The sequence below is a fragment of the Lactuca saligna genome, chromosome 3, assembly GCF_052625555.1.
Source record: "Lactuca saligna cultivar CGN05327 chromosome 3, ASM5262555v1, whole genome shotgun sequence".
Lineage (NCBI taxonomy): Eukaryota > Viridiplantae > Streptophyta > Magnoliopsida > Asterales > Asteraceae > Lactuca > Lactuca saligna.
Genome location: NC_136419.1, coordinates 35,969,024 through 35,985,679, shown reverse-complemented (window position 1 = coordinate 35,985,679; position 16,656 = coordinate 35,969,024). Strand labels below are relative to the sequence as shown.

At 33.1% G+C, this 16,656-nt stretch overlaps 2 long non-coding RNA genes across 3 annotated transcripts; both read right to left on the bottom strand.

The window, feature by feature from the left end:
• Window positions 1-272: 272 nt before the first annotated feature.
• LOC145033546 (uncharacterized) lies at window positions 273-6,241 on the bottom strand. 2 transcript variants are annotated; one of them, XR_013677609.1, is made up of 9 exons: window positions 5,174-6,241; window positions 4,966-5,001; window positions 4,611-4,691; window positions 2,108-2,394; window positions 1,851-2,035; window positions 1,693-1,750; window positions 1,490-1,582; window positions 777-1,127; window positions 273-539 (listed from the first exon to the last, which is right to left on the bottom strand). It is a non-coding gene; the product is annotated as an uncharacterized LOC145033546 (long non-coding RNA). The 2 variants fall into 2 exon arrangements; XR_013677608.1 differs by having other exon boundaries at window positions 4,616-4,691.
• A 2,270-nt stretch (window positions 6,242-8,511) lies between these two features.
• LOC145033545 (uncharacterized) lies at window positions 8,512-10,723 on the bottom strand. Its single transcript, XR_013677607.1, has 4 exons — window positions 10,614-10,723; window positions 10,294-10,387; window positions 8,898-9,777; window positions 8,512-8,816 (listed from the first exon to the last, which is right to left on the bottom strand). It is a non-coding gene; the product is annotated as an uncharacterized LOC145033545 (long non-coding RNA).
• Between the last annotated feature and the right edge of the window lie 5,933 nt (window positions 10,724-16,656).

Here is a 16,656-nt window from a genome sequence, read left to right as displayed (position 1 = left end):
CACGCGTGTTAATGACACGCAATGTGTATCAAGAAAGCCCCTGTCAAGAAAGGCCATGTCATAAATGAAGATGACACACATTTTTGCGTATCATAATTTTAAATTTAAAAAAAAAATATTATTTATAGATTTACTAATTTTCAAATTAAATTTGTATTTAATGTCTCATAATACAATACAAAATATCATATACAAAAAATACAATCCATTGTATAAAATTTAATGTTATACAAATAATCGTTCCATGGAAAGATAAAACAAATCAATAGTTGTAACAAAAATTTACAAACTAATTAGATACAAGAAATATAAAAAATATATATATATACCCTAAAATGGGAGATATTCAAAGTCTAATCTCCATGAAGGTGGTGCTTCTAATAATCCAAGAAAAAGTCTTTGAGTAGCACTTGGACTAGCAATAGCATAGTACCTATGGAAGATCAGCCTTGCATAAGGCTCTAAAGCAGGAAGCCTTGCAACAAGATGCTCATCCATGGATGTTGTTGGAGGAGGAAGTAATAGAGCAGGAACAATAACTGCAGGGACCAAGTAACGGTTTATAAGTGAACCAAATTAGAATTGAAGGGGAAGTACATTGCTATTAATTGCAAATAAGATGAAATTACAAACTAATTACATACAAGAAATATGAAAAACTTGAAATCCCTAAGATTAATAGTTCTAACAAAAGCTTCACATGAGATACATACAATTGGACCAGTAAGAAAGGATGTTCTCGAATCGACAACAGTAGCTAGCACAAGAACACGTACACGATTACTTCTGCTAGAATTCACAACTATAGTTGCAGCCTTGCTCCTTATTCTGAACTCATCTCTTGCAGCCATTGCTCTAAGCCTAGTCTAAATAGATACAACAGCTCCTTGTAAATGCTTGTATGATGTTCTTCCTGCACCTCCTTAAATACTTTTAAAGGACATGAAAAACTTACCTACCAAAGGAAAAGCCAAGGGCAGGAGATTCTTTGTTCTAATGGACATAATAATGTAAATAGTAAATACCATTTCAAGATCATTGTCTATATCTACCTTGTCAAGGATAACCACAAAAGATCAAATCTTGATAGAAGTGTTGGAGGTAGATTTATGTTTTCAGCTGGAGTTCTGCATAAATAGTAAATACCATTTCAACGTTTATAAATTTCTAGATATGCTGTAAAGTCTAATGGAGTCAATATTACTGAAGTGCTCAATTTCAAGACTTCGTGCAGTATAAAACATTATTATGACTATATTTGATCCAATTAAATCAATATCCCAACCATACAAAGGTATAAATATACTATACTAATATGATATGTTATGGTCGTTTACAATGTCACATTACTGCAACTATTGTAGCAAAATTGCCGTCAGTTAAAACCATGTCTGGAGCACTCTAATTATAATGATTAGTAATTTTTTATATTATAACCATAAAGTTAACATAAGAAAGAGTTGACTAGTCAAAAAGTCAGAAAATATACCTTTGCAACTGTTGTGCCTAAGCCCATGGGAATTCCTATATCTGCCTTCTTTAATGTAGGTGCATCATTTACCCCATCTCCAGTCATGGCAAACTTCAAACAAAAATTCGTTTACCAATTCTCAAAATGATTTTTTTTTAAAATTGTACTTAAAATAGATAGGGTATTAGGGTAAGGTAATGAGTAATGAATGCTAGTCTTACATGGTATTGCAGTTATAGAATGATGAATCACTGGAAATTGCTAACATATCACCACTGTCTGCCCAGTAAAGGTTTTGGAAACATATACAAAAATATTATAATATCACTTATATGTTCATGTTGTTTACATCTAATTAAAAGAGGTACAATTTGGTTACCTGGACATTGACATCAATCCTTTGAATCAATCTGCACTCTGCCTAATCATAAAAACATATAAAATCATTTGAGCGCATGAAATTCTCTTTTTTACCACTGATGATCCTTGCTTAACTTATATTGTCCCCCCGCCCCTGTCCCTGGTGTGTCAACGGTGGGCCTAAACAAAGTGCCTATTCAAAAACTGTTGCATTTATCGAGAAAGTGAGAGTAATAATCAAGTTGGAAATGTTCAAATATTACAATCATACCATACCTGAAGGAAGCTCTTTTTTGATGTTTGACTTTGACTTATGGATGCCGAAGCCCCACACCACATGTGACTGCTAGTGGGACCACAGTGTACCTGAGAAGCAGGAGTTTTCCCAATTCTTTCATCAAGCAATTTCAGTACCTATCCTTGAGAAGAAGAAAACTCATGCACAACTGTGGAGTGACTTCTGCTAGTTGAGTCAATTGAATCTCTATTAGTTTCTGATACATTATTTTCAACTTGTATATTAGAGCTTGATCCCAGTGTTAAGTTGCAGTCCACCAAACCACCTGAATTTGACAGATCACAAATCATAGAGTAAATTAAATTTTAATTAAAAAAAAAATCATAGAGTAAATTAAATTTTGGTCCCTGAGTATAGCTAATTAAAGTTTTCTTTTGCATTTTTGATCCTTAATTAAGGTTTTTGTAAAGCTTTTTGTCCTTGTTCCAAGTAAAATGGCTATACTATATTAGTGGGAGCAAAAGTGAAAAATTCAGTTATACTCAGGGACCAAAAGCAATAAATATAGTAAGTAAGTAAATAGAAGTCCCTTTGACTTACATATATCATGAAATCCTCTCTAACCATTACAAAATATAGTAAATATACTTAATAAAAAGTTCTTTAAATGCAATCTGATACCATGAAACTAACACTTGCAGGTTAAAGGTCAAATAAACTACATCAGACCTTAAATTTTTGATGTCACTTTTAGCATTGTAGTTACTATAACAGTGCCACTTTTAGCAATAAACTTAAATTTAAAAAAAAACATCAGACCTTAAAAAGGTTAAAACTGTAATTTATTTAAGTGCCCCATTTAGCAATGTACTCACAAAGTGCAATGCTTTAATAAGAAGCATAAAAACAAACCAACACCTATGTGCGTACAATGAGATTTTATAACATCAAAACATATTTTTAACAAAAAAAAGGATCAAAATAAAGTTTTTAAAGTTTAAGGTTAATAAATAAAAGTAATTGAATGTACGTTGTTATTTATTGAAATGTGATGATGATACGTTCATGACACCAATCTCTCAAACTACGATATATTTACCTAGAATACCAAAATCAAGAAAAAATATTCTTCTTGTCAAAAATTTATAGAAAAAATGCTTCTTATCTGACCAAAGTAAAACAAATCAAAAGTACATCTTTTAGGTTTCAACAAAGTAAAAAAAAATAAACATAATTAAGTGGAGTCAAATGCAAAAGTTTATCTTTTACCACATACATTCTCTCTCTCTCTTTCTCTGTCCAACACAGTCAACTTTCACAAAAAAGTATTGTTTAAATTCTCACCACACGACACAGACTTAAAAATCCTTGTTTTAGACATTTAATAAAGCTACCACCTACAAATTCCTTCATGAACATATAAGTTGGGCCTGGTAACATCCTTTGAATTGACCAAAAAGATGTCACCACTATAAATATGATTTGTGTTATATTTTCGTTTTTTTGTTTTTTTTACTAAAAATGGATAAATCAAATCACTTAAATAAAAATAACAAATAATTTATTGGAAAATAGATCAATTTGAGTTATATTTTTGTTTTTTTTTCTAATTATAGAAAGAAATAGTATAAAAGGATGGAAATTTATGAACCCACAGAGCGAAAAATTAAGTAGTGAAACAAAATGCTTATTTACCAATACATGGATGCTTAATGAGTAATGATTGCCAGTTATTTAAATGCTTGTTTGTTTTGATCCGAAATATCAACAAATAATAATGTTTAGGAACTCTATATTATATATAAACTAAAAAATGGGAAAATAAAAAGTAATAACCTGTAGAAATGGAAGCACTAATTTGTTTGGATGTATTGTAGATATGACGGACAAATGACATTCATTTAATGAGCGCTTCAACCAAAATTACAAACATGTTCTTCTTTCTTCAAGAAACTATATTAATACAACTAAATAACATCTGTCATAACCTAAAATGGATTCATTGTGGCATTTTACCAAACAGCTACTATGCATACTATGCAGTAAAACTCCATATCAGAAACAATTTAGAAAAAACCAATCATATGAAAACAAACTTAAATTGAGATCTTTAGGTGTGATATAGAGAAAAAAACACAAACGGTGATGAAAAAGCATCTACCAAAAGCATATTAATTGAGAATAAAAATAATGAAGCTTTAAATGATTTGGTTGTTTCTAATAGGGATATAGACTGGTATTTCAAATAGATAAAGTTGTAGTGATTTGAATAGACTTTTCTGATTTGGTTGTCATTTGAATTTGACTGTGATTTTGAAGATTCAAAACGAAAATGATAGAGCGTAAAATCGGCAAAAAAACCCTTCTTCTTTTTTAAGATTATGTAGTAAGAGAGAAAGTATGAACGGTACGTTGATATTAATATAAGATTCAATCTTTTTATCAGATAATGACCAACTATCTTCATCTCTTTTCACAAAACCCTAAGCGAGCATGTAGTGTGTGTGTGTGTGTGAGAGAGAGAGAGAGAGAGAGAGAGACCTTACTCATAAGCCGGTAACGCCTCACGACCAGTAAGAATTTATCATGTTCACAAACATTCATGTTCGTTGACATCAATACCTGAGCCACAAAAAAAAAATATTGTTTAACTATGAATCAAGGAACCACTAAATTATATAGATGAAAAATAGTAAAATAATTGAGCTTTAATAAATCAAGGAACTAAGTGAGTATTTGCAGTCAGATTTGGTCTTGCTATGTTTTTCTATTTGTCCATCAAATGATCATCCAAAAGCGTCCTCAATTTGAATAGTGTATCATCACTAAGAGTATCAATATTAAACAAGGATGTGTAATTGTGAACAAAAGAAAAAAAAGAGGAAAAAATACGAACTTTTCTTAAACCTTTTGCTTCAATTGACATGAGCACCTGCAACAACAATGTACGATAATTAGAAAAAAAATGTTAATATGTAGTAAACAAAAGGATCATAAATCATCTCCCTTCCACATTAGAATCTTTTGTGCAACCATATGATGATGATTCACCAAATAACGTCTAAAATTCAAGGTATATAAAATATTATTAGTTCTATAATTACCCATCTCACCACCTCCATCTTTACACAACGAAAAATGCAAGAAATTATTGTCCAGTCTCACTTGAGCATTTCATCGAACACCTCACGTGCACTTCATTACTTCAACTTAAATTAAACTTGAAACTAATAGATATCCCACCAAGAAGTACATAACAGAGTCTAGATCACTAAGGAAGAAGTAAGTAAAGAAAAAATCTTTTTTTTTCTCTTGTTAGTGGATGTCCTAGGCTGTTGAGAAACAGAAAGCTATCACCTTTGATTTTAGAATCAAAGCTTGATGTTAATGAAGTGGAACCAAATTAGAGCTCAATCATCTTGTACATCTTCCTGGTTCCACGATTCGGTTCCATACTTCTTGCAAATCGAAACCAAACTGTTGTGTAAATAACCAAAAATAAATAGCAAAATAGAAATATAAGTCAATACAGTTGAGTTGCTCACAGTCGATATCTGGAAGTCAATGTATTCGTGTTTGTTTTCGTCTGTAACTCAAATGTTTCTTCCACTAGAGACTTGATGGGAACAAATTCTCCAATTGATGAAGAATCAAAATCAAAACGCTAAATCAAATACCTTTACAGTTACTTTTGAGAAAGTACAGGGGAGAAGTAGAAAGATGAAGATGGAAGGAGACAACGAGGGAGGGTGGCAAACAGAACGAATAGAAGAGAACGAGGTGATTAATAAGTCATAAAACCCTCAATCTCCAGCGTTGTGAGTGAGAGGAAGGGTTTTTTGCGTTGTGAGTGAGAGGAAGGGTTGTTTTACCGGTGGGAAGGGTTTTTTGACCGAAGAATTTTGTGAGGTTTGGTTCAAAGCCCTAGTATCTTTGTTGCTTATGTGAAGACGGACCATATATGAAGATACAATATGGCGACATACCATATCTGAAAAAAATTGGGCAAAGGTATGGTTGGATCCGATTTAACTATGGATTTCAAAGTGGCCATGGAATTTGCAGAGCTTGGTTAATTAGGTCATGAAAAGAAGAAGGGTTTTTCGGCCTGTAGGAGATGAGAACGAGGCGGGGGGTTTAATTTTTTGGGATTTGATTTCCCCCCTTAGCTATTAAAGATGGATGCGCGATGAAAATTTTATAAAGCGACATTCTTAGACGATACGCCTTTTATGCTAAGTGCCCCCCGTGTTTTTCATTTTTTTTGTTCTAACACTAATCGTAAGGGCACGCAAAAATGCTTTAAATTTTAGAAGAGATGACGTTATTTTTAGGGCACACAGTTTTGCGTATCGTAAATCACTGCGTGTCATGGTTTGCGTGTCCTTAAAGGCCTATATTCTAGTAGTAGGTTTATCTCAAGATCACGGGACTAGTTTAGGCCAATCTTTGGGCTTAGCAGATGTTGGGCCGTGATGGGCCACTAAGAGATAGTTAAGGACCAAGGGCTAGTTTGGGATTGGGTGGAAAGCCCATTTGAGGAGTTGGGCCTAATTTAGAAAATTGGACCATTGGAGGACTCTAATGGCCCTTAGTGAGTTTGGAAAGACTAGAAAGGATTGGGCCTCGGTCATGGTCCAATTTAGATCAAAGGGGGTAAAATAGTCATTTTACCCTTAAATGGATTCTCAGTTTTTGACTCAGTGTTTATTTTTGGTACCTTCTGAACGTAAGCTCTATTACGATTTCCTTTCATATTTCAAAAATAAAGAAAAATAATTTTAAGGGTGTAGGGGTGTAGGAAAAAACGGTGCAGGAGAACTGAAGCCACCTTCTCTTGGTAAGTGGAAAAGTTTTTTTTATACAAATTTTGAAAGAAGGATAATAACAACTAACATAGTTGTAAAACTTTGTGTTTAATAATGGCTTCTTCACGTGGATCTAGAAAGCATCCATAGTTAATGTCGTCTAGACCAAGGTGGGTTGTTGTTAATGGCGCAGGTGTAATTTTAATTGTATGTGATGAGGAAGTTTCTCGTTATGAAACCGCTACTCTAACTACAATTGGTGTTCCTACTGTATTACTTCCTCCTCCAACAATAGCCATGGATGAGCCTCTTGTTGTAGGGCTTCCTGATTTAGAGCCTTATGCAAGGCTCTTCCATAGGTATTGTGCTATTGCTAGTCCAAGTGCTACTCAAATACTTCTTCTTGGATTATTAGAAGTACCACCTTCATGGGCTCTAGATGCTCTTGATCCTCTTGTTCAACTAGTCGAGCTTCTTAGGGTAGTTGAAGATTATGCATCTGGGATGTGGGTAAGTTGACTTGAAACCCTAAAACTCAAACTTTTAGTTTTTATAAAATGGGGTAACCTTTGTTGTTCTTTTTATATTGTCTTGTTAATATCTATATAATTGATTGTGCTAGATTCATTTCGTGGTATGTTCTTGTCTAAATAAATTGGGTCGTTAAACTATTATGATATTATGTTAAAAATCTTATTGTAAGATATTTCTCCTACGTTTTTTTGTTGACTTGGTCAACACTTATATACCAAATGTATATCTTTCTAGGTGTTGGTGGACATGATTTGTCTACCAAATTGGGTATTTGAAAGCGTTGCTCAAGAAATGTGAGTCATGGAACAAGATGCCACTCCACATCATCCGGGAATTTACTTATCTGATGCTCATGTTACAAATAATCTACAACAAAAAACCTTATTTTAAATTTTAATCCAGTCATCTTATTTGGATTGCGATCATGTATCAAATGAGTTTGGAAGATTACCTATATAAACTAGGAGATTCTACACGATTTGCATTAGTTTTTGTGTTAAATGCAAGAAATAGCAACGTGCCTTCATTGATTTGTTTATTAACACACCTCTCTTGTGCAGCATAGGCAAACATCCATGTCCTTCGAAACTATGGATGATGACCAAGTCTTACTCTATGCAGTAAGTATTAAAGAAATAGCAACGCACTTTCATTCATTTGTTTCATATTTTTTTTTTCACAGTTCTCTAGTGATATTTTTCCTTGTGTCATAGAATGATTTGCTCCTTAATTTTTTTTTGATATTTATATGCAATTTTTTTCTTAGGTCGATGGTGGCGAAGTTCAATTCAATGGTGAGGTTACAAGGCTTAAAGTTGCTATGAAGATTGTCAAAGGATAAATTACTCACGGGTTCCTTTAAATGTTGTACATGTTTTGCTTATCTATAATAAATATTATGCAATATTAGTAATGTATTACATTTACTTACTATTGGAATCATAATTTGTATTTGACATAATAATACAATGAATTATCTTTCTTATTTAATGTATTTTATTTTGTATTATAAGAATTTTAATGTGTTATTTAATTTGAAAATTACTAAATCTATCAAAATATATAATTTTTAAAACATTTATAATTATGTCACGGAAAAATGTGTGTCATCTTTGTTTATGCCAGTGTCTTTAATGATACGCAATGCATGTCTTAAATGTGCGTTGTAAGGTTATGACATGCAAAAGTTTGTAGTAAATGTGCGTCGTGAATGCGTGTCGTAACGGCGCATCGTAAATAGACGACACGCAAAAGTGTGTCGTCTCTCGTTATGACACGTTCTTCCTTGACATGCATTTGCGCGTTGTCTGAGCGTTTTACGACATGCATTGTGCATCGTAAAAGGATGTTTATCAAGTAGTGGATGAACCTACTAACTACAATGTAGCCATGGCGGGCCCAGAGTCTGCAAAGTGGAGAGAGGAAATGGACAGTGAGATTCAGTCCATGTATGACAATAAAGTTTGGAATTTGGTTAACAATGTACCGGGTCGTAAGACGGTCGGGTGCAAGTAGATCTTCAAGAAGAAGACCAACATGGATAGGAAAGTGCATACATTCATGGCACGATTGGTAGTAAAGGACATTACTCAAACCCCCAGGTTGACTATGATGAGACCTTCTCACCAGTGGCTTCATTCCAATGACTCATACAAACAAAATGTTCATTACTATTTTCATGTTCTTTAAGTCTCTCACTAAGATGTTTCCAATCATTATATCATTCATTTGTTAAAAACTTTTTTGATTACTAGATTTAAATATTTTACAACAAAAACAAAAAACTTTATCTAAATTTTTATAGTATACTAACCATTTTCGATCACGTGATAAACTATTATTTAACCATTATTTAACTTTCTAGTATAAAACACAAGATTCATTTCTCTTATTGGCCCTTTTTCAATTAGAATATCTCTTGATTTAATATCAAGAGTATCCCAATTTCTAGGTTCAAAAATATCAATAGATTCATTTAAATTAGTATTTTGTTCATTTGTATTAGTATCATGTTCATCTAAAATAATATTTTCTTCATTCAAACTAGCAACATTTTCATCTTTGTTTTTATATTGTCCATTCAAATTAATATTTTCTTCATTATTCTCATGTTCATTTAAATTAATGTTTTCTTCATTAACACTAGCAACATTTTCATTGGAATTCATTGGTTTTAAAAATTTAACCATAGAACCTTTTTCTTTTTGTAAAGAAGCCTAAATTTTTTTTCGCTTTTTTCGTTTTTCACTACCGGATAAGTGTTTTTTAGAAAACATTTTATAATTGAAAAATGACAATAAAGTAAAAACTAGTTTAAGAAAAGAATACACCTGATTTTTTTGTGAAATATGTTGAACTGATGCAGCCTAATATCAAAGCAAGTTGTAAAAATCAATAACAAAAAACATTAATATGATAATTAAAATAATATAAAAAATCAAATAACCAATACATCATATTACATTGTTATCTTGTCAGTTACTCAAGTTATATATCTAGTAGTGTAGTAATACTTTGAAGGTTTGAAATTTAAAGCTGTAATTCTGAAAAATAAAGTCAGAAGCAAAACATGAGAAATTTTGAGGACAAGAATCTGATAAAGTAAAAAAATAGAACAAATTGTTAAAGCATCCAAAATAAATTGAGATTTGAGAATTGAAACTAAATTACTAAGCAGAAGGCTAGAAATTAAAATGAAAACTAGATATTCAATTGAATTGAATCAATTTGATACAGAAAGTCAGAAACAAAAATTTTCCTGAACTAGTGAAACAAAAATCTGCTTCCCTAATTCTTCATATTCCTCATTACTTGAATCTAATGATTAATGAAACCAACGAATTGAATGAGAATTAAGAGATTGAAATTGATTAGACAATTACCTGGTGAGTGGTGTCCTTGTCCTTGAATCTAATAACCGATTTCAGCCTTCTTCAAATCTTCAATGAACTCGCAAGTTGCAGTGTGGGCAGTGGGCTGTGGCAGACGAATTACAAATATGAGAGACAAAGTGCGAATCAAGATGTGGATTGTGAGAGACAAAGTGAGAATCAAGATGTGAGAATTGTTAATTGTGAAACAGGAAACGAGATTACGAGATGTATTATCTAGATTCGAGAGACAATTAGCTGTTAGAGATGAAAGATTGTGAGAGAAAATTGTCAATTCAGTATCAAGACAAGGCGTCGATTCAATTACCTACCGATTCATATGGCTCCCTAATCTCGATTTCCAACGTTCCCCGCTACCTTCTCATTCCTATTTGATATTTAGCAAAATTGGAATCACGTTTTGCACTTCAGCCTTCAGCGAGATAGCATCACAGCGGCCCATAATTAAATACAATACAAGATTCATTGGGCTAATGTGATTTTGGACTAATTTGGACTATATATATATATATATATATATATATATATATATATATATATATATATATATATATATATATATATATATATATATATATATATATATATTCTAGAATTTTTAGGCCCCCTCGAGTCGTAGGCCCTGGGCGGTCGCCCGGTTCGCCCACCGTCTGGACCGGCCCTGTTTTGAGCATGGTATTGCTGCCTGAGATAGTGGTGCCTTTGAATGGGAAATTACTCCTATAAGATTTATAACTAATTTTACTAAAAAATAAATGCTTCGAGTTTTTTAAATTTTATGCTAATGGCTATGTGTGGCACTTTACAGGTTGAAGTTCTCCGGCCAAGAGGAAGACCATCAACAATTGTTGACAAGGTATTGAAAATTAAAAGTAATTAAGTACATACTTAAACTTCACCTATTCATTCTGGAAGAATTTTTCCCATTTGAAGTGATAGAAGCCTACCAAGGTACTGAAGCTTGGTTCTTAGTGGATCACCAATTTGTCTAAGAATCTCACGGTGCCGCCTCACTTTGGTGCACGAAGTTGAGAAAAAAATAATAATTAAAGAATGGTAAAAAGAGATTATGGAAAAAACAATAGTAAATTATACCCATGAGAACTATAAAACAATAGATCAAGGAAAATACTAATTAAGTTATTGATATTTAAACCATAGCATTTCTACATGCATTGCAAAACTAGGAAAATACTAATTAAGTTAGTAATGAATGGGTAATCTCACCTTCACCTTCAAGGCCACATAAGCTCATATCAAGCTCTCTGACATGACCTGTTTTGTTGTTGCACATGATTCCTATCCACTTACAACAGTCATCCTCTTCAGCTTTGCATGTATACAGACAACTAGAGGGATCTTGGAGGGAAGATTTGAAATGAAGGGGAGCATCTGTCTCCTTATCTAAACACTTCTTCATAGCACCATTATATATATATATATATATATATATATATATATATATATATATATATATATATATATATATATATATCATCTCCTCCTCTAACTGCTACCAATTGGTTGGTAGTTGTAGTTACAAGGAGTAGCACGAGAAGTGATAAAACTATGACAAAACAAGGATTCATATTGTAAATGCAAATCTTGGTGATTTTGGGATTGTATTGATGCATATATAAACTGCCCCATGACAATTTATATAACATCAATTGTGAAGATAAAGGATTCAATTGAATGGACTCAAATTGGTGGCCCATCTGTGTAGACTGTAAAGCATAGAATACTTCATGTACCATTTGCCTCATTTCAATCCGAACTTTAATTAAAATACAACACAAAAGTCATCAAGAGCGACATTAAAATCAAGAAAAAATGAGGATAATATTTTCCATTTTAGCACACTTCACATATTAGCTACTGACCACAAGTAAGCTTCTCTTTCTGTAGGTTGTTTTTCATTTTGTCTATTGAACATTTGCTTCTCAAATCCTGCAAAACAAACAAACATCAATTCAAAAAAATAAATTCAAAGTACTTTGATTTTTTACTAATGATAGCAATATGTATTATGTAACAAATAAAGTACATGGCTGATATAAGTAAAAAACAAAAAAAAAGAATTTTGACTAACCGTTGCGGCGTTCAACCCCATCCCAGTGTCAACCTGGTCTGATACCATAGCGATTTGGTGCAGCCTCAAAGCCTCTCTTCAACCAGTTGTGATTAGGGACTTGTTGAGGAACTATACACCCTGATTCTCTCATCGTTTCATTGTCTCCTATATCTGGAAGAATCACTTCTGATTGCTTCTTCTGAAACATTACACAAATAATATGAGCTAGTGGAATTTGAATTAGGGTTTAGGGTTTAACTTCATTACTACCTTCACTAGATGTGCCATGGGGTCACCCCATCTGACTCTTTCCTTCAGCATATTATCAAGATCTAGATCAACTCTGAAGAGAAAAAAAAAAAGATGCATCAAGTAAGGGTGTGTATGTTTTATATAGTGGAACTCTAATGTTTGATTAACAATTAATTTGATTAGTTTTTTCGTAAAAACAAATTATTTATATAGACTTGGTAAGGTTTCTTTTCGTTTTCTTTTGTCATTTAGTAAAGTGTAAAATATCTCAAAATATAATAGAGCTAAATCGATAAATAAGAATATGGAAACATCGTAAATCTTACTAGTCTTAACAATCATACATGATTTTCAAATTTGTTGTTCAGTCCATTGATATCTATGTTATCATCTTTTGATTATAAAAGACGTAGAGATCTCCAATAAGAATCTTTAAGATGTTCTACATGAAATATAATTAGAGCAGTAAACAAAGAAACGAGTATCTGCAGTAAACACTTGAGTAGTAGATTAGGGCAAAATAATGGAATACAGGTATCAAATTATATTTGAACCTGAATTTGGGGACGTGATAAGATTGTGATATTAGAAGTTGTGAAATGCAGTAAACAAATAAATAGGTATCTGCAATCATCGTTATTGGATACGAGTGAAACTCAAATAGAATAAATATAAATAATCACAAATCCATAGCCTTTTGATCTTCCGCTATGCTTATCAGTTATAACAACAGCCTCCGAAATTTCCCCAAATTGTTCAAAATAATGATGTAGCATCTCCATCTGTGTCTCCCATGCAAGCTCTCCAACGAACACCTTTGTATATCTAGTGTCCCCAAATGGATGATTCAATGCATATCAAGAAAATTCGGGCCAAACACTCCAACATATGGAGTGTGCCGCCATACACCAGTGTGTGCGGCTGCACACACATCCCAACCACACACTCCCACCTATATATATTCAACACCTGGTCATTTTTGAACACCTTTCCACTTCTTCAATGTTGGAACTCAAAATCCTCTCAAGTATCATCCAACTATTCGCTTCAAGCTTCAAGTTGTAAGTGTTTTCTTCCATCTATTTGATGATTCATTACTCAATCTAGTAAAGATCTACCATTCATCCATGATACTACTCATTTTGTTTAGATCTTCAAGTGTTCATCAAGAACACCAAGAACACCTACTAAGTTTTTGGACCACAAACACCCCAAAATGCTTCCCTATTGTAAGTACCACTCCTTGTGCTAGTTACTTACTGATTTATTCCGTAGAAAACATCAAAAATATGATCAATGAGGTGTGTATGGTCGAACACACCCCATGTGGCCATACACCCCTCAATTTTGTGCTTAAAGGCCTTAAAACTCATGTTCTAGGCTAACACTTGATCAAGAACACTTAGGGAATGGAAGATAGAACTTTGAAATACACTTTTGACCAGTTTTACATAATGAGCAACGGTGTAACGCCGTACACTCCTTGTGTGCGGTACACACCCTTTTTAGGGTCCAAAATGGCATTTAACTTTCAATATGGTTAAGCATTGGTCAAGACACACCCCCTAGATGCTTAAGAGGACTTCAAAACACAAAATGTCATGTATCACCATGAGTGTACAGCCGTACACTCACTTGGGCCATACACTTTGTCCGTACACACCCATGAGACATAATATTCTGGCCTTACACTCCTATATTACTGAGGTAAATGAGTCACTGGTATGGAGAAATCAGAGTGTACCAGCTATCGGAAGTTATGGTAGGCCCTAAAGGCTACAACATGGAAGGAGGAATTGAAAAGCGAGATTCAATACATGTATTTTGTTATTTGGTATATCTAGCACTTGACCTTAACCCTTAAGTGCAAGTGGATCTTCTAGTAGAAACAATCATGGATAGGAACAAACACATAATTAAACCAAGATAGGTTTTGAAGGAAGTGTAAGCTTAACAAGTTCATTTATGGACCAAAATAAGCATCTCGCAAGATGGATCATTATTTCAATGAGAAAGTTCAAAGTGTATGAATTTCGAGAAATAAATATGAGCCATACATATGTCAAAGCTAGTGGGAGTAATTGGATTCTTTGTTTCAATGAGAATGTTCAAGGAGTTTGAATTTCGAGAAACATAGATAAGCCATATATATATATATATATATATATATATATATATATATATATATATATATATATATATATATATATATATATATATATATGTCAGTGCTAGTGGGAGCACTGTAGTCATCCTTGTATTGTACATAAATAATGTACGATTCATAGGCAATTATATTCTAACTGAAGGGTTTTGGTCATAAGACATCCTATGTGCTCATACAAACCCTAATGCTTGGATCCAGGCTTCTCTATTGTACATGCTTTGAATCCAAGACTATAAACCCTAATTCTAGTATTCAAGTAATCATATTAATATGTAATTAGGTTTAAGATCATACCTTGATTGTTATGTAGCAATAACAATCCCAAATCTCCTTGTAATGACTTTGGAAGTCTTAGAGTCACAAGTGTCACTCCTCTAACGGCTTACAAACACCAAGAGCAAATGGAGAAGGTATAAAGAGAGAGGAGAGAGGTTAGAATTTGTCCTTAGGACTCCTTGGGAAGGGATACACGAATTCATGAGCCAAGGGGTGTTTATATAAGTGTAGAGATAGGGTTTCAGTCATTATCTTTATCTAGTTGCTTATCCACAAAGCAACCCATAAGATAATCGTTGATTCCTTATCATAGTTGAATTCTAAGGCCTTATCACCTCAAATTCGTTCACCATATATTTAAGATAATCCTTACCTTATTTTGTAACTATCACATGATTACAAATCAGCCCCTCTAGTTTAATTAATTACACTTGATCACAAAATTAATTCCTAATTAATTATTGACCAATATTAATTAAACAAATATGATTTCTCCTTTAATATATTATTCTTATAACATATTAATAAATCATATTATCCATTCTCTCTTTATTTATTTCTCCAATCAATTTGCTCTGGTGAAGGCAACCCAAAAGGACCATGCACCATCGGGTCAAGTACATACCAAAATAGTTATGGACTTAGACACTAATCCAACAGTCTCCCACTTGGATAAATCTAATAACTATTATGCGTATGACTTCAGATCCTGATCTGCAATCGTAGCTTTCCAAAGCCGCTGTCAACTCTGATCCTATCCGATACGCGTGTCCTTAGATAAGGGATCATATATTCCTCCATTCTAGATATCATATGAGATATGATTTCTAATCATTCTCTTTGTACTACTTCTCGATTTCTGATTTATGACGACTGACTAATTGAACAAATCAAATTAGCCCTAGCCCGACCGAGCATTTACGTTTGTCATCACTAAACCATCGAGGGGCCCAAAGATATCGCTTTTATCCTTTGAATAAAAGGAACGGATAAACTTTGATACAATGCTTGCTTGCACTCACTAACCAAATCACACACAACAATATGTTTTATAACACCAAGTTACTAGTGCGTTTACATATTATCAATGTGCAACCGATTAGCAAGATACAACTCACACATCTCAGTTTCAAGAATATAAGATGTTATCGTCTCACCAATCACTCGTGATACAATTCATGGAGTGGTCCAAGTGAGAGTGGGTTTAATCCAATGCTCAAATCATATTCATAAGCACTCATGAACGTTGCAGCAAACATTTGCTTATGTCTAATACTTTTCTAGACAATCCACACACCAATTCACGACAGTCTTCATTCATATCTACTTCCAACATATGAACGACCGTGGCCCGTTTGAATAATTCGATTATTCTTAATAAACTCAATTATTCTGGAAGTCAAAACATGCAAGGTGAAACACAAGAATAATACTAATCCCATATGGCCTCAAACCTTTGAGTATAAATGAAACTCCTTTTATTTATCACCATACCGATTACTCATTATTTGTCGTTTCGGGTAATCAACTTCTTACTTGAATTCCAACACTTGCCCCATGCTCCTAGCATGCACACAATGTTTAC